The following is a 21,766-nucleotide window of genomic DNA, read 5'->3' as shown; positions in this document are numbered from 1 at the left end:
GCTACGGCCTGCCACCAACCGCAACCATACCTGTCAGGAGGCCCATAAATGTCAAGCGCCCGTCGCGCTTCGAACCCGGACTGTTGTAACCGGTAACGCGTGCTCTCACCACGCGGAGTCCAACGCTCTACCAACTGAGCTACGGGACCAGCCTAAGTTTGACGTCATTGTTTTAGAAGTTTTTTTTTTTTTTTTTAGAAAAGAAAAAGCAAGCTCCTTAAAAGCTCATACATAAAGAAATGTTTGCAAGAGCTAGATTAGTTATCACGACTGAACCTAAACTCAATAGAGCATGTTAAAATGCAGACCAATTAGCTCCATTATTTTACTATCAAAACTGAGCCCAGTGATGACGTAATAACTTCAAATGTGGTTTATTCAAATGTTTTCTAATCTACACGTCGCCAGGATAGAGTTAAGCAGTTATCCACCTGTAGTACTGTCAGGTCTGCGTCTGTTAAAACATTTTGTTGAAGCTGATTTAAGTGAAAATTTTGAACCCTTTGACCTGACTTTGACCAGGCGTTTACTGTATGTAGGTACGATTGCTAAGGAGCGCAACATTTCAATGAACATTACATACATATACTGGTATAAACGGCGGACCTGCGTTACCAGCGCTTGCATCGCGCATGGAACGTGCTATGTCCTCTCTTGGCGACTATTTCCATTCAAATGGCTTAAAAGTTAACGTAAGCAAGTTCGAGCTCATTACATTCGGCTCCAGACAAAATTTGCGTAGCATCTCACCAATCAAAATTAGGTACCAGTAAAACGCCTTTCGGGCGACCAACGGAGCGAGCGAGAGGATGGGCCTTGCACGTGCGAAATTGCGAGGGGTACCTCCAACTAACTTTTGCACTGCACCCTACTAACCGGTCTTTAGCGATGTGCCAAATTTCAGCGCAATCGGCCTAGCCGTTCTCGAGATCTGGAAGCGGCACACTGCACGTGCGCACGTGCAAGCGGGGTCCAAACTGACTTTTGCACGGCACCCTACTAACTGGTCCCCAACCGTGTACCAAATTTGAGCGCAATCGGCCCAGCCGTTCTCGAGATCTGGGAGCGCCCCCTGCACGTGCGCACGTGCTGTAGCACCCCAACCTTAACACATGCAGATGAATTATCTGATGGAGACCTAACTGTGTACCGAGTTTCAATTCAATCGGCCCAACCGTTGTGCCGTTATTGAGGTTGCGATTTTGGGGGTTCTTAAAAAATGTCCAACTTTACCACGCGCCACGTGCGGTGGTTGGCAAGAACGCATGGTAGCCATCACACCACAGAACTTTTACGTCCAAGTGACATTCAGTAAAGAAGACCGCTTGTCAATCGGATGTCCCGTTCCTAAGATATTAGCTTTTGAAGAGCGTCCCCACGGCCGGCCGGCCGCTCATACTCAGGATTTTCCCTTAATTCAGTACGAGACTCCGCTCGCTTCGCTCGCTCCGTAACAAGGACACATGTCTGACGCCCAGTCCTGAAGTCAAAATTTTGGCGTGGTCTTCGACCAACACTTGTCATGGGACGCGCACGTGAGGACAGTCTCGCGAAGGTGCTGCGGCATCCTCACTGCCCTATCCCATATCCGCCACTTCCTCCCCCTGACACTCTCCCTGAGATAGTCACCGCCCTGGCCGCCTCGCACGTTCGCTACTGCCTGCCCGTGTACGGCAACGGCAGCGCTGGCAACCTCGCAGCCATTCAAAAGCTTTTCAACTACGCGGCCCGTGTGATAGCGGGAAAACGAAAATTTGACCGGGTGTCGGACGTGCGGGGCAGGCTGGGGTGGCTCGACTCATCTCAGCTTTTCCAATACCAATCCCTTTGCCTCCTAGACAAAATCCTATCCTCGGGCTAGCTCGAATGCATCGCCCGTCAGATCTGCTCCAACCGTGACCGTCCCGACCACACCCGCACCACCAGGCAGGACGGGCTCCTACATACACATCCCATCCATTCGCTCTGAGGCGGGTCGGCGCCGGTTTATCTATCGCTCACCACACCTCATGAACCGGCCACCGCTATCAGTACGAAGTCTGAGAGGTCCGCGGTTCAGGCGTGCCCTGAGGGCCCATTTGTCACCTGTCCGTGACCCATAAATCGTGAACGGGAAGCTGCGGTGGTGACGTCGTGCATGGTTTCATGTTTTACATATACGCTTTTTTAATGTGCTCCAGGGCCCAATCTTACCAATGCCGTGAATAGGATTTGGCAGCACTTACCGGAGTTAACGGCACTGATATCAATGACATCCTTTTTATTTACATCCCGCTAATCTTGTCCAATGATTTTGATTATTAGGAATTATTAGGAATTTAATGATTAGGAATGTTGCCTGAACGAATGAATAAGTGAATGTGGAATAGCTCTGAATGTTACCAAATGCCGTGAATGCGCATTCACGGCATTTGGTAAGATTGGGCCCTGGTTTCATGTTTATTGTTAGCGCGTTTAGGGAGCGAGTGTGTCTTTTATCCTGCACTTTGTGACCCATATTTTATTAACGAGAAGGCCGTAATAGCCACTTGTTTAGTGGATGACTTTCAATAAAGTAATACTACTACTACTTCTACCTTAAATTAAATAGGCGGGCAAATATTTTTGCATAATTTCTTTTTTGCAGGGGAGTCAGCACCAAACAAGTAATCTTGCACCAGCCTACCTAGAGGGCCGACTCAAATACAAACGAGCATAAGCCAGCAAGTGTCAGGCTTCACTGACGAGGCAAAAATCGGTGTCTTCACGTTCCAGTCAAGAACAAATATCGCAGCATGCTTCAACGCTGCTCCAACACGGTATAATGAGTGCGAGAGCTTGTCCTGGACACATGCTCAGGATTCAGCGTTTGCGATAGCTCACGACACCTGGAAATGTAAAACACAGTCCTGTTCGAATTTGCAATATGTCATCTGTTATGTGCATGATTATTCTCACATTAAGGGGTCTCATGGTCTGACTACTCCAATGCCCAATGCTCATGTCGATCTTTCGAAGCCACCAGTCATCCCAAGATATTTGACATGCGTGGAATAAGTTCATGAGGCGATTTTTATCGAGTGAGTAATGCATGGTGAGCTCCATCGGTACGCATGTAATGTCATTCGACTACTTGATTACGAAAAAGCTTATTCGCTCATACCTAACCAATAAGAAGTAGTCACTCGTAGCATAGATCAAACGATGAATAACGACACCCGACACATTTACATACAGCCGATGCAATGTTCACAGACATAACCCGGAACGTCTCATGATCATGAATGCAAACAAATGCAGTACTGGAAAATTAATAGCCTTCTGGAATAAATGTGACTTGATGAATAAAAACGATCAATGAAAATGATGTGCACGACATCACCAGTGCTATCAGAGAATAAGCTAAGTGAATAAGTTAGTTTTTAGCCAGCATACCTAAATACAAAAAATGTACATACAAAATGAAACAAAATGCTTTAAACACGAAATATTACGCAGAGTCTCTAGCAAGCATCACAACAAAACGTCCCCAATAAACGTCGTTTGATAGTTCTCATATGCATGTTTTCATTTAAAGCGATACAAACATAATAAGAAAAGAAAGCCTAATGAAATTTCCCGCCGCCGAATACAGCCGCGCGATGCTTGATGGAAAAGTTGCGGCCACTAAAAAAAAGATGAGCTCGAAAGAGCAGTCACATTTGATGAAAGGAAAATTTCAAAATTGCAAAACTTGATCGGAATTTATGCGTGCAGCCCAGTTACCTACTCACATTTGACCAACTGGATCATTCATATTGAATATAAAGATTAAGAATCGTAGCCATTCATATTCATTCATATTGAGCAATAACTTATAAACACTTTTTATTGGTATCAATATGCATTTTATCTGAATATGCATCCCGGCCCCGCTCATATTTTTGTAAGAAATAGAGTCGTCTCCACACCTATATGGCATAATTTCTATTTTACAACACAGCATTTGCGTGTTTCCAGTAAGTTTATTGGTGGATCCCCTTCCACTTACCTACCCCAGGTGAGGAACAAGAATGTATATGGAGACTGTCTATCCTGCCATGTCCGACATTGAGCAGCTTTTCTAAAACCTGTAACCATCTGTAAGAAAGCCTGTCGGCTGCCATAAGACGAGTTTGCTTTAAGTGGCACAACAACGCATATGGCGGTGAGGTTCAAAGAGCTTATGGAAATTGCGAAATATTTTTTTCGGGCTCTGTCCGCCTCAACGTCTAACCCTAAATTTCCTGATCCGCCATTGCGGAACTTGAAGATAAATTATATAATGAAATCTATTGAATTTTTCATGAAACTGAGCTTGGGTTGAGCTCTCAGTGCTGCCATCATCTTGTTGTGGGAGGCTGGATAGGCAAGCTGAGCGGCGCATGGTCCCGCTTTTGGTTTCTAGACCATGCGACGTGCACCCCGCATCGCATCCGCATCAAATGCTGGTCACAGTCAGCGCACTCCTCCATCAACATTCTGATTTGGTCACTAGTTCCTGGCGGTTTTCGAGAAGATATCCTGACACTTACCTGATCACTTCCCCATTAGGTAAGTAAGGCTTGTTACAAGCAGATCACGAAAGAGACAATCGAGTGAGACAGACCATACAGACAGTGAAAACGCAGGGCAGTCTCAGAACGAGTAATACAGAAAAAATAGAAGTGTAGCGCCGAGTGAAGCATGGTGACTGCTCTCGCATACACATTACACAGAGGCGGCGGCTCAAACAGTCTGTTGTTCACCTTAAGGAAGCTGAGATTTGTCCGTCCACTGAAATGATAGAAGCCGGCGATGTTTCCCTCCTGGAATGTGCTTGCGGATGCAAATAAGCCTTGATGTATATTCCGATTGGGGGTTGGTGTATAATGCGGTTATTAGCATATCAGCCGCCTCCGTCGCTGTGTTAGGCTGACCAGCGTTTTACCAGTCATGTAACAGACCCCTGTTAGATATACAACACCAGCAAATATCTCAATTTTACCCAGAATGGAGCTCCTTTTCAGGAAAGCCCGCTCCATATCATCCCTCCCATTACTGACAACACTCTCAGGTGAAAATGAATATAATTTCCGGCCGAGGCGGCGGCCACAAACAGACATTAGAGGCCGGTACGGGCGGCCGCTTACCGGCGTTGGGGATCGCTAAACAGCGGGGCCGGCGCAGAGGAATGCCACTCCGCTCCGCCTACATGGCGCTCCGGCGGCGGCCCGTTCGGTCCACTCTGCTCAGCCGGCGCTCCTGGGGACGACACGGTGTCACCCCGGTCACTGTCACAGAGCGCGCTGTCACACTGTCACCACTGGCGGTCGCGGCCGGTCGAGACGGCGGCGCGCAGTCGGCTCGCGCAGCCGAGACGCACTGGAGCCCGTCGGCGCACAGCGAGCGGCGCCGAGCGGCCGGCGAGCCCCGCCCGCAGCCCCGGCCGGCACCAGTGCAGCCGCCGTCGCCGCGCCGACGCGCCGGCCCGGGAGACGGCAGGGCTGTGAGACGAGCTGGCTGGACAGCGGAGGGCTGTGATACGAGCTATAGAAAAGTAGAGGCCTGCGGGCAGAGCTGGCTGGAGTGGCAGATGTCTGTTGCTTACACAAAAACATAGGCCTAATAGAGTTCTGATCGGACGGCAGAGCTGTGATAGGAGCTGGCTGACAGGGCGGAGGGCTGCGATAGGGGCTGGCTGAAAGGGCAGAGGGCTGTGATAGGGGCTGGCTGAAAGGGCAGAGGGCTGTTATAGGAGCTGGCTGGAAGGGCAGATGGCTGCGATAGAAGCCAACTAAAAGGGCGTTGGAGGCTGCGAGCTAGCTGGCTGGAAGGGTAGGGGCTGCGGGCGTAACTGACATGAAGGGTGGAGGACAGCGATCAGAACAGACATATATCAAGCTGAGTTTTGATCGGAGTTGACGGAGCTGGAAGGGCGCAGAAGGTTGTATTTAGAATTGACTAGTCCAACAAGGACCTGAGTTCAGATGCCAGGCTAGACCGTAAGGTAGCTCGTAAGAAAGCTGGAACTGCACTCGAATGATCGGAACGGAGAGCTGGGCGGGATTCCACGCCGCTCACTGACTGACTGGCGCGACGTCCACCTCCCACGCCTGACGCCATCGGCTTCGATAAAAATTTGACGGATGCTGCTGTGGTCACATCACACGGAGCCCCAATGACGCCATCTCGGTGTTTAGTGGATACTAGCCGTTTTTACGACGGTTAATCTGGTGAATGCACCAAGTTTGACCAACTCTGCACCAAATCTCCTTCACCGGAAATATATTCACATCAAGAATTGATTTCAGTGTTTTAAGTTCGAACAATGTATGATAATTTGAAAAAGCATTTATATAAGCAACTGCACATACATCTGAAGCTGATAGCTTCTAAGAAACACAATGAACCTAATTTGACCAAATCTGCGCCAAATGTGAACCAAATGTGTACCAGATAGCCGTCGTTTAAAAGTTAATATTTCACAGACGCATTCCGGACATTTTCGGCTAAGGTTTCCAGACCTCGGGTTCCAAGGCTTTTGCATCATATAGACGTAATAGCCGTTTTCACGACGGGCTATCCGGCGAAGGCACCTGATTTGACCAAATCTGCACCTAATTTCTTTTACAGCAAATATCTTCATTTTATAAATTTACTTCAGTGTTTTAATCGATGATGCTCTCTGATAATATGACAAAGCATGCATATAAGCAATTAGTGCAACCCTAGCTGATAGCTGCTAAGAGACACACTGAACCTGATTTGACCAAATCTGCACCTAATCTGTACTAGATGTGCACCAAATGTGTACCAGATGGCCGTCGTGAAAACGGCTAATATCTAGCTTGGCAAATTCGCTGTTTCTTCTTATATGATCACTTAGAGTCAAATAAATTGAACTCGTACAGCCAGTCTTTAAGCCCCTTGTCCAATACGCCGAGAAAGAATGGGTCACTGGCACAAATGAAATGGATGTAATAGCGCAACGGCGTTAAAATGTCGGGTGCAGCAAAACGCGTTTGGGGTGACACGGATGAAAATAATACCACTCAAGGCAATATTTGTGTGGACACATGCGGTCACCGACAACCATTTGATTGACTTCTTTACAATTATGAAAGGATTGAAAGTTGGAAGGGTTTGCACATCAATCATCATTGTATATAAAGGGTTCAGAGTTAAGGTTCAAAGGCGGTTTTGGTGAGTTTTTACAGTGTTTTTTTTTTTTAACATGAAAAACCAAATATCTAAACCTAAACTGCTTATGAAAAACCTATTTATATGCAAGAAAAAACTATGTTAGGATGTGTTAGTGCACTGTGTGCCCGGTGCCACCTCTCGGCGCGCTGCTGGGCGCGCCACTGCGGACCGCCTCCCGCTGGGCGCGCCGCTGCCACCGGCGGCGCGGGGTCACGGCCGCAGCCGGGGGCGGCGGTCATTCGGAGCCGGGGAGCCGCCACGCGCGGGTGCTGCTGTGCTGCTGCTGCTGCCGCTGCTGCTTGTGGAAGCTCCAATACACCTACCAAATGGAGACGCTGCCTTTGGCCTAACATTGGCGCGGTCAAGGTAAGCAAATTTACGCTCCCACTATCATAAAAAGAGGGTTTGCTCATGTGCTTCTTTTTACAGCACTGATGGTGTCGATTTTCGATACAGGTGCTTTTAGATATTGACCTGAAATTGGAGAGGGTGTAGTCGTTATCGACACAGCTTTGTTAATTTCAGGTCGATTACAATAGGTACCTAAGTTTATATTAAATCGTATTGAGGCGCTGGGGGCGCTCGCAGCTCATAGCCTCATAACGTGGTCGTTGTACGACACGATTTTCAAACTAGCACGTTCTGCTATTTCATCCCGTATCGTTGGACGATACGATCATATCAATTAACCATCGACCGTACACTGCCCAAAATGGCGAGCGAACTATACATGAGAATTCACAACACAACAAAATTTAGCGGTCGCAAGGAGGAGAACTGGGAAACGTGGATTTCCCGTTTTGAGACGCGTTTTGGTGACTTGGACGAGACAAAACTAGCAGCTGCCTTGCTTGACTTGTTGGATGGCGCTGCGCTGGACGTTTGCGGGAAATTAGACAGGGATGATAGAAACAACTACGAGAAGCTGAAAGGAGAGCTACAGAAGAAATTTGGAGTCAGCGCCGATACACGTAGGGCACACGCAGAGCTGCGTCAGGTGCGTCAGCTGCCCGGTGAAAACACGGAAGCGTTCGCCAATCGCGTCCGTAGGCTCACACACACTGCAAACCCGGGACTGTCCAGCAAGGACCTTGAACAAATAGCATTGGAGCATTTTCTGTGCGGCCTGACCGACCTAAAGCTCCAGGAGAAGCTACATAACGACGATACGGCGTCAACTCTCCAAAAAGCAGAGGAGGTCGCTCAAAAACTGTTAGAAAAGGACCTCACTCTGACTGCTATGCGGTCGTCTTACGGACACGACGCAGCAGCGATCGTTTCTACCAGAGAAAACCAGCATACGGAGGGTGACCAGATAACAGAAATCCTGACCATGATAGGAGAGCTTCAGAGCGAGCTGAGCGGGCTAAAGACTCAGATGATCAGAGACCAACCGTCAAACAGCAGCCGACAGGGCGCTTGTTACCAGTGCGGCGATACCGCCCACTTCAAGCGCGACTGTCCGCAGCTGGTGAAGCGACGCACGCAGCCAGGGACAACACCAAGAGCGATCTCGCCAGGTGTTTGCTGTCTGGGCTGCGGACGGCATGGCCACTTGATATCTGCATGCTGGAGAACGCCGGTAGCAGCGGGTGGCGTCGGTAATTCGAGCACCCCACGCAATAGGTTCGGGATGACATGCCTGAATTGTGGGAAACAAGGACACTGGGCTGCCGACTGTTGGAAACAAAATGACGCCACGGGAATCCAGCCTTCAGCCACAACACAGCAGAGTACGCATCAGGGAAACGACCGTTGACTGGTGCTGCTGGGCGGGCATCAGTCAGAGAGGAGAAAGAGCTAAGCAGCCCTAAACGAGCATCGGTAGTCAAAATCGAGGTTGAAGGAAGAGGGGTGTGGGCCCTTGTCGACTCAGGCGCCGATGCGTCCATGATAAGCCAGGATTTCGCCCAGACAGCGATCCACAAAACATTATTCCGTAAAGGGGCTTTTGGAGCCATCACACAGGCAGGTGGAGAGAAGATAACTGTTAGCAGTCAAGCCGAGGTCACGTTCCAGGTCCAGACAAGACAGTTCATCCAAACCATGATGGTGATCCCCGGTTTAATCTACCAGGTGGTGCTGGGAAGAGATTTCTGCTGCCAGCACAAAACGATCCTGGACGACAGATCGGGAGTTTTCAGGATCGGTGACCTGGAGATTCCTCTCCCTACGTACGCAGAGCTGCGACCACATCGATCCCGAGTGGTTACATGCACTGCGATCACGGTACCCGCCAGATCAAAACAGCTCGCTCCGATGATGGTCGAAATACCAAACGGTGGCGTAAAAATTACTCGTGAGACCACCTGGCAGGGGGTGATGGAGCCCTTACCTGTGGGAAACAATCAGGAATGGAGGATTCCCCGTATCATCGGGTCAGTGTCTGAAGAGGCGACGATTCCCGTCCAAATAACCAACGTCGGAACACAGGCGGTCACGATCCCACCTGGCACTGAGATCGGCACTCTGTTCACAATCGAGGAAAATGGAGAAGGTGTGTACGACGTGCCCAGCGCCGCTACCGCCTCAGCGGAGCCCTGCGCTGGGACGCTCGATGAACTCATCTCCAACCTCCACATCGACGCCACAGTCCTGTCTGAGGGTGGAAAAGCCTCATTGAAACGTCTGGTGACGCGGTACAGTGACATCTTTAGCAAAAACGACGTAGATATCGGGAAGACAACGGTGCTCCAGCACCGTATCGAAACTGGCGATGCAGCGCCAGTACGCCAGAATCTCCGCAGGATTCCGATGAAACTCCGGGAGGAAGTCGAACGGCAGAAAGAAAAGATGCTCAAAGAAGGAGTAATCGAGGAAAGTTCGAGTCCCTGGCGTTCACCAATTGTTTTGGCCAAGAAAAAAGACGGCAGCTTCAGGTTCTGCGTCGACCTCAGAGCAGTGAACGCAGTAACTCAGAGCTTGCCGGTTCCACTCCCACGCATCGACGAAAGTCTCGACAGTCTCGCAGGAGCAAAGATTTTCTCCACACTCGACATGGCATCAGGGTACTGGCAGGTAGAACTGGCTGAGGAGGACCGCGAGAAAACGGCCTTCAGCACAGGAAAAGGACTGCATCAGTTCCGAGCCATGCCCTTCGGCCTCAAGAACGCTGGAGCCACGTTCCAGCGACTAATGGAGCTGGTTTTGGCTGGAGTGGACTCCAAGAGCTGTCTCGTTTACATAGACGACATCATCGTCTTCGGAGAGACAGAACAGGCTCATCTGAAGAACTTGGAGGAAGTTTTTGAAAGGATCAGAGCAGCGAAGATGAAGCTAAAACCCCGAAAATGTTGCCTCGCACGAGATGAGGTGGTGTTCCTTGGACACAAGGTGGGAAAGGCTGGCGTGCAACCAGACCCGGGAAACGTCGACAAGGTGCGTAACTGGCCGCAACCACAGAAGGCCGACGATCTGAAAAGTTTCCTGGGACTTGCGGGATATTACTCCCGATTTGTCCCCAACTACTCTGACCTCGTGAGACCCATTAGAGAAGCCGCAGAGAAAAAAGGCGACATTGAATGGACCCAGGAGCTAACCGAAAGCTTCGAAAGCATCAAAGACAAACTGACATCTTCCCCGATTCTGGCTTTGCCGACATGCAAAGGAGAATTTAAACTCGCAACCGACGCATCGAATTCCGCAGTCGGAGCGGTTTTGACTGAGACGGTCGACGGTGAGGAGAAGGTGGTGGCTTATGCGAGCAAGGTACTAAGCAAGAGTAAACGCCGATGGCCCACTTATGACAAAGAACTGTGGGCGATAGTTTGGGCAATCAGACACTTCCGTCAGTACCTGGCCGCAACATCGTTCACGGTGCTGACCGATCACAAGCCGCTGAAGAACGTCCCCTGCTCGATTAATGTCGACGGGGATGCCACAGGACGACGGGGAAGATGGGCTGTCGAGCTGAGTACGTATGACTTTAATGTGCTGTACCGAAAGGGCAGTGATAATGGAAATGCTGATGCCCTGTCCAGGCCAGTAGTCGACCAGAAGGAGGAGGAAGTCAACGAACTCATGGCCACGACCCGTGACGAAGCCACGAGCGGAATAGACGTCGAAATCTTACGGCGTGAGCAAGAGCTCGATCCGGTCTTCGGTGAGGTCCAAAAGTGGCTAAAAGCAGGTCACCTCCCTCCAAGGAAGGAATTGAGAAAAAGAAACAAGAATCTGCGCACGATGGCTCGGTTGTTCGACCATCTGACAATGGAGCAGGGTGTCGTGAAACTACAGCGTCGTGTCGAGGGAAAGGAACCGGTGTTACTCCTCCCTCGAACGTACCGCGACGTTGTATTGAAAATGCTGCATGATGATGAGACCGCTGGGCACTTGGGAACCGCTCGAACGCTCGAAAAAGTAGAAGCGAGGTTCTTCTGGCCGGGAATGTCGAAAGACGTCTCGCACTACTGCGAATCCTGCGAGGTCTGCCAGCGCCGAGGTCGCCCGACACCAAAGATGCAGGCTGCGCTGCGAACAGACAGCTACTCGAGGCCATTCGAAAGGGTGGCCATCGATATCACTGGAATGCCCATGTCTGCGCGTGGAAACAGGTACGCTCTGGTAGCAATGGACTACTTTACCAAATACGTCTTCACCTATGCCATGCCGAACCAGACCGCTGAGACCGTGTCCGAGTGTCTCCTCGACATGGTACTGAGACAAGGAGTGCCAGAACGACTCCACAGCGATCAAGGGCGGCAGTTTGAGTCTGCAGTCTTTCAGTCCCTTTGCAAGCGCCTTGGCATAGAAAAGACTCGGACATCACCGTACCGGCCGGAGAGCGATGGCATGGTAGAGCGATTTAACCGCACGCTCAAAGACATGACCTCAAAATTCATCAAGCCACTTGGATCAGACTGGGACGATCACTTGGCATCTCTGACATTTGCTTACAACACGTCCAAACACTCGGTAACAGGGTTCACACCGTTTTTCTTGGTACATGGACGCGAAGCTCGATTGCCAATCGACGAGCTGTTCGGTGCACGCCGCGACCTGTCAATGGTCGATACCTATGTCGACAACAAGCTTCGTCAACTCAGGGTTGCCTACGCAAAGGTACGTGAAAATATCAATGAGGCCGCTTCCGATATGACAGAAGCACGGAGCGAGTCATCACGAGAGATTTCATACCTTCCAGGTCAAAAAGTGTGGGTTAGAGACCATACTGCCAACGTTGGAGGCCAGCAGAAGCTGGCGCTGTACTACAAAGGTCCAGCGACGGTGGTGCAAAAACAGGGTACCGTTGAAGAAGGTGTCACTTACAGGATCAGAGAGACGCACGTCCCAGATGCTCCTCCGGCGATCCGAAGCGCCAGCAGGGGGCAGTCCGATCAAAACAAGCAAACTGAGAGCAAAGAACCGAGCATGGTGTTAGAAGCGGACAGCTCGTTTCCGACCTTCGCGTGGATACCTGACGAGACAGCCAGCGCACAACAACCAGGACAAACTTCGAGTCCATATGTCACACGATACGGGAGGGTATCCCGGCCTCCGGTAAGGTACCCCGACCTGTGAATACGCTTGTGAGTGATTGCATTTAATGTCATTGTCAATCCTTCAGCATCTCTGTGCAATTTGCCGTAGTAATATTCATAAACAAACACACGTCAGACTTGTTCGGTTGTGTGTGACCAAAGTGTGCGACATGTTCTGAGCTAATGTGTCGTCGGCAGGCCTGAACCTCGAGGGGGTGAAGCGCGAGTTGGCGTCCCATCGCTGAGGTGCAGATGCGGCGCTCGATTTTCGACGCCGTCGCCGGCGCAGACGTCACCAGTACCAGATGTCGCCGGCGCAGACGTCACCAGAGCGGACGTCACCAGCACGAACGTCGCGAGAGCAGACGTCACCGACTGCAACGCCGCAGACCGAGCAGCTGATGCCACAGCTGCAGCTGATCGCGGCCTTGCCGGTGGTCGAAGCAGCCATTTCATCGCGGTGCTTTACAGTGCAGAGAATAAGAGACATTTTATTTAGGGGGGAGGTGTGTTAGGATGTGTTAGTGCACTGTGTGCCCGGTGCCACCTCTCGGCGCGCTGCTGGGCGCGCCACTGCGGACCGCCTCCCGCTGGGCGCGCCGCTGCCACCGGCGGCGCGGGGTCACGGCCGCAGCCGGGGGCGGCGGTCATTCGGAGCCGGGGAGCCGCCACGCGCGGGTGCTGCTGTGCTGCTGCTGCTGCCGCTGCTGCTTGTGGAAGCTCCAATACACCTACCAAATGGAGACGCTGCCTTTGGCCTAACAACTACATGAACCTCAAGGATAAAATATGCTCTCTAGTATCGACCACAAATCCTTGCTATTAAACTCTATACAAGACAGACGAGGCACTGAAGACTGCTAATCAACGGCATTCGAGACGCAAACACAAGATTTTATTCGAAGTTATCAAAGATAAATATTTCAGGCTTCAAAGCGACAGTGTCCATTGAAGCGAGCAATCGATATGTCGGCTGACACTAATACGACAGTAGCAGATAAATCACTCACCAGTCGTGAATAATTGAGGAGTAAAAATGCCGACGGGCTGTCGGATTAGACACTGAAAGGAGTTCAGACTTAGGTATCAAACGTGAAAAAAATAATTATCAAAGTCGTAGGATCAGCCAGTATGACCAGAAACGTTCACTGAAAAAGTTCGGATTATAAGAACGATGTCTTGTGGGTGTCTGAAGTCTCCCATAGTCCCAAGATTCGAAGAGTTGACGTAAACATTTTATATTTTAGAATTTAGAGTATCTACTGTTTCGATCATTGCATCGCTCTTTTTCTCTAACAACAGAAAACGAACAATGCGCTCCGGTCAATAAGCTAACGGCAAACCACCTCATACGCATGTCAAATAGTAACCTGCAATAGGTACATTTAGTTGTGAACTCACAACTCCTATATGATCTTAATTCTTATGTCGGCTCCATGCGAACATCGCTCCTATTGACCTTACATTCATTGCACTAACCGAATACCCCAAACAACTGCACCTGTGCTCCATATTCGGCTAATATCGTGTTTTGGCGAAGGCGTTAATAGGGTGGGAGGCAAAGCGATACGCCTCGATCGCCATCTTTGCACTGAAGCTCATCACCGCCGATTCAGCAATCATTTATCGCATAATGTATTAAAATTCCCACGGGAATTATTTTCCGAAATGTGCATATCGCTGAGGCTCAAATGTGTAAGGATACGAAAGTCGTTCTAACATTGTAATGCCATAGCGCTGTAAAAATATACCTAAGTTATAAATACAGCTTGCGCCCTTACAGGTCTGACAGCCTTGGGCATTTCTACATGGAGACTCAATCACGAATTATTTTTACAAGTAGCTTTAACAACACAGTGTGTTTGTTTGCTACCCACACTACTGCATACCACAGTTGCAGCCTATAGTCGCCTCTGCCGGCGCTGAAACCGCCTCTGCGCCCGATCGGGCAGCGGTCTGTATCTGATCGGTCGTCCACTCTCATCATGGCCGCTTTGTTATGACTTACAAAAGAGGCTGGCCTAATTAAGTCGGATAAATTCCAATTAAGCCGCAAGCAGAGTGTCCGCGGATGCAATCAGTGCTGAAGCAAGCCGTTCGGCGAAGCGCTGGCGGCAGCTGCGCGCCTGATAAGCGGTGGGTTAAGCGCGGCGGTGTCGGCCGGGGAGGGTTTCTGACGGCCGCAAACGCCAGGACTTGGGTAGTATGTATGTTGCAGGCACTTTAGAAAATCAGTCATTTTGTAAAATGCCTAGGCATTTTACAAAAAGACGGCTGTTTGAAAAATGACTGAACGCAACCAGGCTTTTTTCAAAATGGCTAGCCATTTTACAAAATGACTAGGCATTTTGCAAAATGCCTGACCAGCATGGAACGTAGATCCCACTACAGATACTATGGCCAAAGTTTTTGGACGTCTTCCTATACCCTATAGGTACAGGTCTCGCGAGATTAAGCGTTAGGTTTTGCACTTTTACATATCCGGTTATATCTCAGAAACTAATCGATCTACGATGAAGCCATTTTACACGATCATGGCCGGCTTGTTACCCAACAAGTCGATCGCATCTTCAACACTTAAAAGCTTAAGACGACGAAGATATAGCCTGAAGTACACCAAATTTTCTAGGTGCAAAACCTACCGCTTAAACCCACGAGTCCTGTACGTGTTCAGCCTGTAGCTGATCGATTTGAAGCTCTGTGATGACGACAATGCTGAGTAACGACCTGGTTGAGTTGCAGACTCGGCTGTAGCATAAAGCATTGTTTAGTTAACGCTGTAAAAACTCCCAAGTACATCAACGCCGTTCACGTTCTGCCTGAAACTAGACCTAACAAAACCAGCCGGAGACCGGCCCTAGTCAATAGGCAGGCCCGGTTGATGTACAATTACATGTAAACGAATGAGTGTAGTCTTTGTTTGATTGTGTCTTTGTTTGACAGCTTTGAGTACCTACTTGCATGGTCCCAGTTAAAAATATCAAGCTCCACATCGGGAGAATCATCAGGTCGCTTGGCGTAGGACGAGAGCGTTGGTTTCAGAAGACACTAACGCCTAAGTGTGTGGGATCGAATCCTCGCGACCTCTAATGGTTTTACAGATACAGGCCGGCATAGGGCCAGTCGTTTGTTGACGCTCCAGATCGATCATTTTAAATCCAGCAGCGTCGCTGACGTGGGGGTTGGAAATGTCGCGGGCCTGCACTTCTCAAAATAGAGAGAAGTAGGTATGGACTTCCCACTGCTGGACTCCTCTGGTCATAATGCTGGACTCCTCGGTCCACCTACACGCTACCAAAACGTATATAATTAGGTACTCGTATCTACAACACGCTGCTCAGTCATTTTGTAAAATGGCTAGGTATTTTGTAAAATGCCTAGGCATTTTGCAAAATGACTGGAGAGTCAGTCATTTTGTAAAATGCCTAGGCTTTTTGCAAAAAGCCTGGAAAATCAGGCATTTTGCAAAATGCCGAGGCATTTTATAAAATGACTGATTTTCTAAAGTGCCTGCAACATGTACATAGGTATAACCATTTTGGTATAGATGCCGACCGCAGCTCTCCCCGCAAACACGCATCTTCCAGCCTGCACATTAGGTACCCACTTGTGTGAGCCTGCCTTACACTCTTCTGGCCTGATTTTGTCAGTATCACGGCCAGCGTTTTTTTTTTCTATGTTTCTTTCTAGGTTTCTTTTACCTTTTCACAGCGTATGACAGCAGCTCTCGCACTTACAGTGTCATTCCGTCATGTTTATCTCTTTATTGGGTCCACTTGGATTTTTCCTTTGTGGTCTTAATCTGTCAAGCGATTGAAGTTTTCCCAAACAATCGCAATGCGTTTTTTCGGATATTGTCCTGCAAGTCCTTCAGAGTTCATTTTCCAATTTCACTGGCGGGTCCGGGGGAAGGGGTGGGGGCAGTTGGTGCAAATGTCCCCCCCCCCCACAGCGCCAGAAATCGACAGAAATTTTCGGTTTTTCCGTATTCGAGGATAAAACGAAAACCTACAACTTTCATGAAGAAGTTTGTTTTAAAATACACATTAGTGCGTAAGAAATCGAGATCCGACGTAAAGATTTAGAACTTGGAGAAAACTTGTTGGGGGTATGGCCCGTCTCAGCGCCCAAGACCGCCTTTTACATATTGTGTATATGCTCTGTTTCCATGCATATCCCACTATTCTCTTACTGAAAATGTGAATCGGACACCAGCTTCTTGGAATACCGATACCAAACCGATGCCAATGTAGTACTACATACCTAGATATCTTATATTTTTTATATTGTGTTGGTATTATGAATGTTAGAAATGCTCAAGATGCTCTTAAATTGGTAAAAAGTTGGCGTCTCGTCCGTTTTCCCAAGTTCCCTCGGTTTGTGGTATTTTCCCATGGTTTTTGTTGGTATTTGATCTGGTATCGGAATCCGAATTACCCGCATTGGACATCAATAGCTCTTACCATGTACTATTGGTCTCAAGATAAGGGTCCAGGCGGCCTGTAGGTTTGATGCGGTGAATACCCTCACCCTCCACAGCTGGAGTGGGGGTAGGGGAGGGGGTGCGTTCGGCCCGAGTCTGACAGCGGGGTCGCTCGCCGCAGTGTAGTGTCCAGCGGTGCAGTCGGAATCAGGCGGAATTATGCCGGCGGCGGTAACCGGTCGAAGGGCCTGGCTCAGCCGCGTCTCGAGACGAGTTACCGAGCAGGGTGTCAGCGATAGATGGGAGGGGTGTGGTCAGGGCGCTGTTTGATCACCAAATCAGCATGCTGTCAGTTTGCTGGCGTTTCTCATCTTCTCATTGGTCGTTGATGAACCACACGTGGTGTGTGCGATTGACCAATGAGAGACTAAGAGACGCCTGTAACTGGCTTCCATATATTGGAAAACCGACAGCAAGCTGAAAACACGACGGACAGTGCATGGGGCGCACTAGCTTTGAAGGTCGCTCCGCAAAAGCATAACTTTCCATAGATGAGGGTGACGGGTGTTGCCTTCCCCAGACTTCTTGCGATTGCTCTCAACAAGGAAACCTGAAAGCTGAAAAAAGCACAATTGACTTGATGCAAGCCAATTCTCTGGTGACACCAACGACCAATTACATTTTCAATTCTTGTCGAGTCACTGACCTATGACGTCATAAAAGACTTCACTCGGTCCCAAAATATTGCGGCTTGGCAACTTCGCCATTGCTAGGTCAACTTCTGGAGATAAATAAAACTTACAGGACTTCACATTCTTCCGAGACCTTGCAACCTTTATGTCTCGTAATTTCTAGAAGTTCACGTAAAGCTAGGTCAATGACGTCATAATTCAACTAGGGAAATATTAAAATTTATGTTGATGACAAAAAAATGATTTACGACTATCGTTTGCACAAGTCGTGCTCGTGTCGCTTCACTCCTTGCAAGATCGATGCTCAACTTTTGCGTTGTGAACCATGTGCAACGTCATAAACGACGTTACATAGATATTGGAGTTTTTTTGTCATTATTCGGAATAATAACTTACATACGAACGCAAATTTGCATGTTGGCAACTAGGTTGTGCAGTAAATACGGCTGGATTTTTTTATCATGCCCGTTTGAGCTGTAACGTCAAGGCGCCGAGGTTGGCCGCCGGCTTCTGTTTGTCCAGGTCCTGCTGGACGACAGCCCGAAGTTCGTCGATCAGGATGAGGTCCGGAGGGCAGCCGGCTAGCATCTCTTTCCTTCAGAAGTCTGGCACGTTCAATTCGCACCACCGCTAGGCCTTGACAGAGCGATGAGTTGGCGCACTGTCCTGATTGAAAATGCATGTCAACATGTCATTGACCAATGACCATGCGTTGGCTTAGTATTGGGCCGAAGGTAGGTAATGAGCCTTGGAAGTTGGAGAGCTCTTCCAATTGCGTCTCACGGTCCTGTTTGGAGATGTGATAGCGCTTCAGCGCGATCCGCTTGGCCAATTTGGCGCCAACTACTGGCCCCTCTTCCCGGTCGCCTTTTTCAATGCGATTTATTTAACGTTTGAAATGGTAGGCGCACGCCGGCAAACTGGAACGATCAGCAACACTGCCAGCAGCCGTATGCTTATCCCACCAACACCGGACTGTGCAGACAGTTCTTCTATAATTAACCCTCGCCGGACCTATTGGTTTTCCACATACGCGCCGGCCGAGGGGGGGGGGGGCGGGTACGACCCCCCCTCGCCGTTTCGCCCCTGGTGGAGCTAGCGCGTCGCGGAAAAAACGAGCGTGTGCGCCGTTACGAGACGCAGAGATTGGTACCCAATTTTAAGGTCCTAGGTCAACCGGTGACCTCTGAGGTCAGGTCAAGTGCCCCAAGGTACGGTTCAGTTTTTGGTGAATAACTTCGCAAAAAACGGCCGCAGAGCCGCGATTTTGGCAGCATCGTGTTCGCCTCGCTCAGGCGCGTCGAATGATATACTTTTTGTCCGGGTCAGGTCAACTTGGGGTGTTGACCTCAGGTCAAGGTCAGGTCAGCACCCCCAGGTCACGAAGTTGGTCGAAAGAGGTCATGTCGCATATCATTCGATTCGGTAGGTCTTCCTGAGTCCATTGGTGGCTTTCCCGACTCGCTAGCTCAATTTGATCAGGAGTTATTGACGAAAAACTAATGTGACCTTGATGACGTCATAAATGACGTCACGCAAGGTCAACATTGCAAAAGTGACGCATCTGACCTTGCAAGGAGTGCATAAAATCACGATTCTGTGTGCTTGAGATAGTTGGAGATCGTTCCCGGCGCCAGAATAGCAGTTTTCATTTTTCCCCATTGACTTATAATGGTGAGGTCACGAAAATGACCTGACCTCATATGACCTTTAGGAAAAATCCGAGATATACAAGTTGTGAGACTCATAATGGATATTAGATCCTATTCATTTCCCTGTGACATCTCCTCTGGCAGTGAGGGCGTTGCGAAGTTGCGACATCTGGAGACCGTGCAGAGGTTCACTTATGACGTCATAGGTCAGTGACCTGACCTGACCCAAAAATGCGGTTGGAGTCAAAAGATGCGGCTTGGATCAAAGGTCAGGTATGCCAAGTTTCAGCTCTCTATCGCCACCGTGTTCGGAGCTATCGCGAAAAAACCCTATGGGGGGGGGGCGGCAACCGCCCCCCCCCCTCGGCCGGCGAGGGTTAAGACTTGCAAACAAAAACAACAGGCAGATGTCCCAACCAATCAGCAATGACACGCTGTGTCATTTCGGCCTGGAGCATGCCGACTGTCTGGTTCAGCTCCCTTGATAGAAATTTCAATTCACGTAGCGACGCAGCCGTTCAGGTGGACAATCTCTGTGAAACTGGCCGTAGCTCGGTGATCCGTGACCCGAGGTTCGTTCGTCACCTCATGCTCTAAGGCCAAGGACCGCAAAATGCAGGAGTGCAGCCTGAATCGTCATCCCTCAGGTGTGGACACGATTAGGAACAGGAAAGTGTTGTCATAGGTAGTGGACATCACTTTTGCGGAAGGATATATTGTCGTCCTGTAGTGTCTTTCATTGTCAGCGAGACGCTACATGGAGTTAAAATGGCGAGCGGCCCTCCCGCCGGAATGGTGAGCGTCCTTCTCTGTCAAACGCGGCGCTAGTTTCCGCCTAAGCTCCGCTGGCCCGCTCGACTGCTATGTCATGCGGCACAGTCTACAAGTACAGGTGACCGGTCGCGAGATCGGAGCTCCGTAGCACCGAGTGAGTGTGGCGAAGGTGGGGGGTATTCACCGCATCAAACCTACAGGTCGCCTGGACCCTTATCTTGAGACCAATAGTACCAAGACGTCTATGGGATGAGACGGAATTCGAGACCGCTGATCTCATCCTTGACAATCCATTTCAACCTCAAACTGTTCAGTGCTCACAGGCCACGAGATAATATTCCACACTCAACCAAACCAAAACAGAGAGTAACCAGCATCATCCCTGGAGCTCAGCTTGGTAATACTCGTCGAACACTTATGGCTTCAGTGCTTTCACCCCAACACATTTTCCAGCGAAAGAGTGGAGGCGTTAGATAGTGTGAATTGGCGCCTGAATGAGTGATGGAAACGAAACTATTGAAAATAATATATGGAAAATGGGGATGCTGGTGATGAGCCCCCTCATGCTGCTTCAGGCGCGGATACAAGGGGGGGCCATGGGGGCCATGGCCCCCCCCCCCCCCTTGGCCGATTTTTTTCAAAAATAAAATAAAAAGTTAAAAAGTTAAAAAGCTGAAAAGGGGGCCTCCTGAAAATAAAGTGGCCGAAATCCGATGAGTTTTTTTTAACCTATCCACTTAGTTATTTCTTAGAAGACTAGCTGAGAAGACTTCTTTGTTAGAAGATTGGTAAAGCTTTTCATAACTTGGAGGTCTCTTATACTCACAGAGATGACCACTTTTACAGGGCCTCCTAACCTGCACAGAGGGCCTCCAAGCCTGCACAGATGTTGAGATGTTGCCTGAACAGCTAGATAAGCTCAATAGACGCAGTTTTTTTTTTGGGGGGGGGGCCAACAAGTGGGAAGATGGGGCCTCCAACAGGTGGGATTATGGGGGGGCCTCCTGGTTTCTAATGGCCCCTCCCTTGGAGATTTTCTGGATCCGCCCCTGTGCTGCTTAGTGTTTGGAAAGACCTAATAAAGATATCGTGGTTTATGACAAAGGTCCACAGTTTTATTTCAGCACAGCTGTCTCGTTTACAATATGCAACGTAATTGCAACATTGTTCCAGGTTAAATAAATGTATACATTCACCAATAACAAAATATGATGCTTGCTCTAGCTTAAAGTCTAGACCTATTACTTAAGAACTTAGAAGTGAAAACAGCTAACGACAAGCATCATGGACCCTATTTTTGAGGCAACGTAATGACAAAATAATCTAGAAACACTCCAGAAACCGCAAACACCCCTGCCACCTTCGAACAAAAGCGGCCTCCCAACGCCTCAGTAAAACCAATCACATAAAATTAACAGTTCTTTAACTGCTCGGTGCAGACGAAGATGTCGTTGACTTCAACCACAGACGGCACCGCCCACCCTGCTGTCCCGGCCGCCATTGTCAGCGTGTGGCCCACGGTGGTCCTGCTCTCACCACTCAGAGGAGACCCCGCCACCTCCG

General features: G+C 49.4%; 1 protein-coding gene across 1 annotated transcript in view; it reads right to left on the bottom strand.

Moving 5' to 3' along the window:
* Positions 1-5,358, bottom strand: part of LOC122383431 (transcriptional activator cubitus interruptus-like) — a 132,204-nt gene extending 126,846 nt beyond the window's left edge. The window contains exon 1 of the mRNA XM_043369825.1: positions 5,130-5,358. The gene's annotated coding sequence lies outside the window, so the exon portion shown is untranslated. The remainder of the gene's footprint in view (positions 1-5,129) is intronic.
* Between the last annotated feature and the right edge of the window lie 16,408 nt (positions 5,359-21,766).

This window comes from Amphibalanus amphitrite, unplaced genomic scaffold, assembly GCF_019059575.1.
Source record: "Amphibalanus amphitrite isolate SeventyFive unplaced genomic scaffold, NRLGWU_Aamphi_draft 000163F_arrow, whole genome shotgun sequence".
NCBI lineage: Eukaryota > Metazoa > Arthropoda > Thecostraca > Balanomorpha > Balanidae > Amphibalanus > Amphibalanus amphitrite.
The sequence above is the reverse complement of the archived record's forward strand: the minus strand, read 5'-3'. Positions and strand labels throughout refer to the sequence as shown.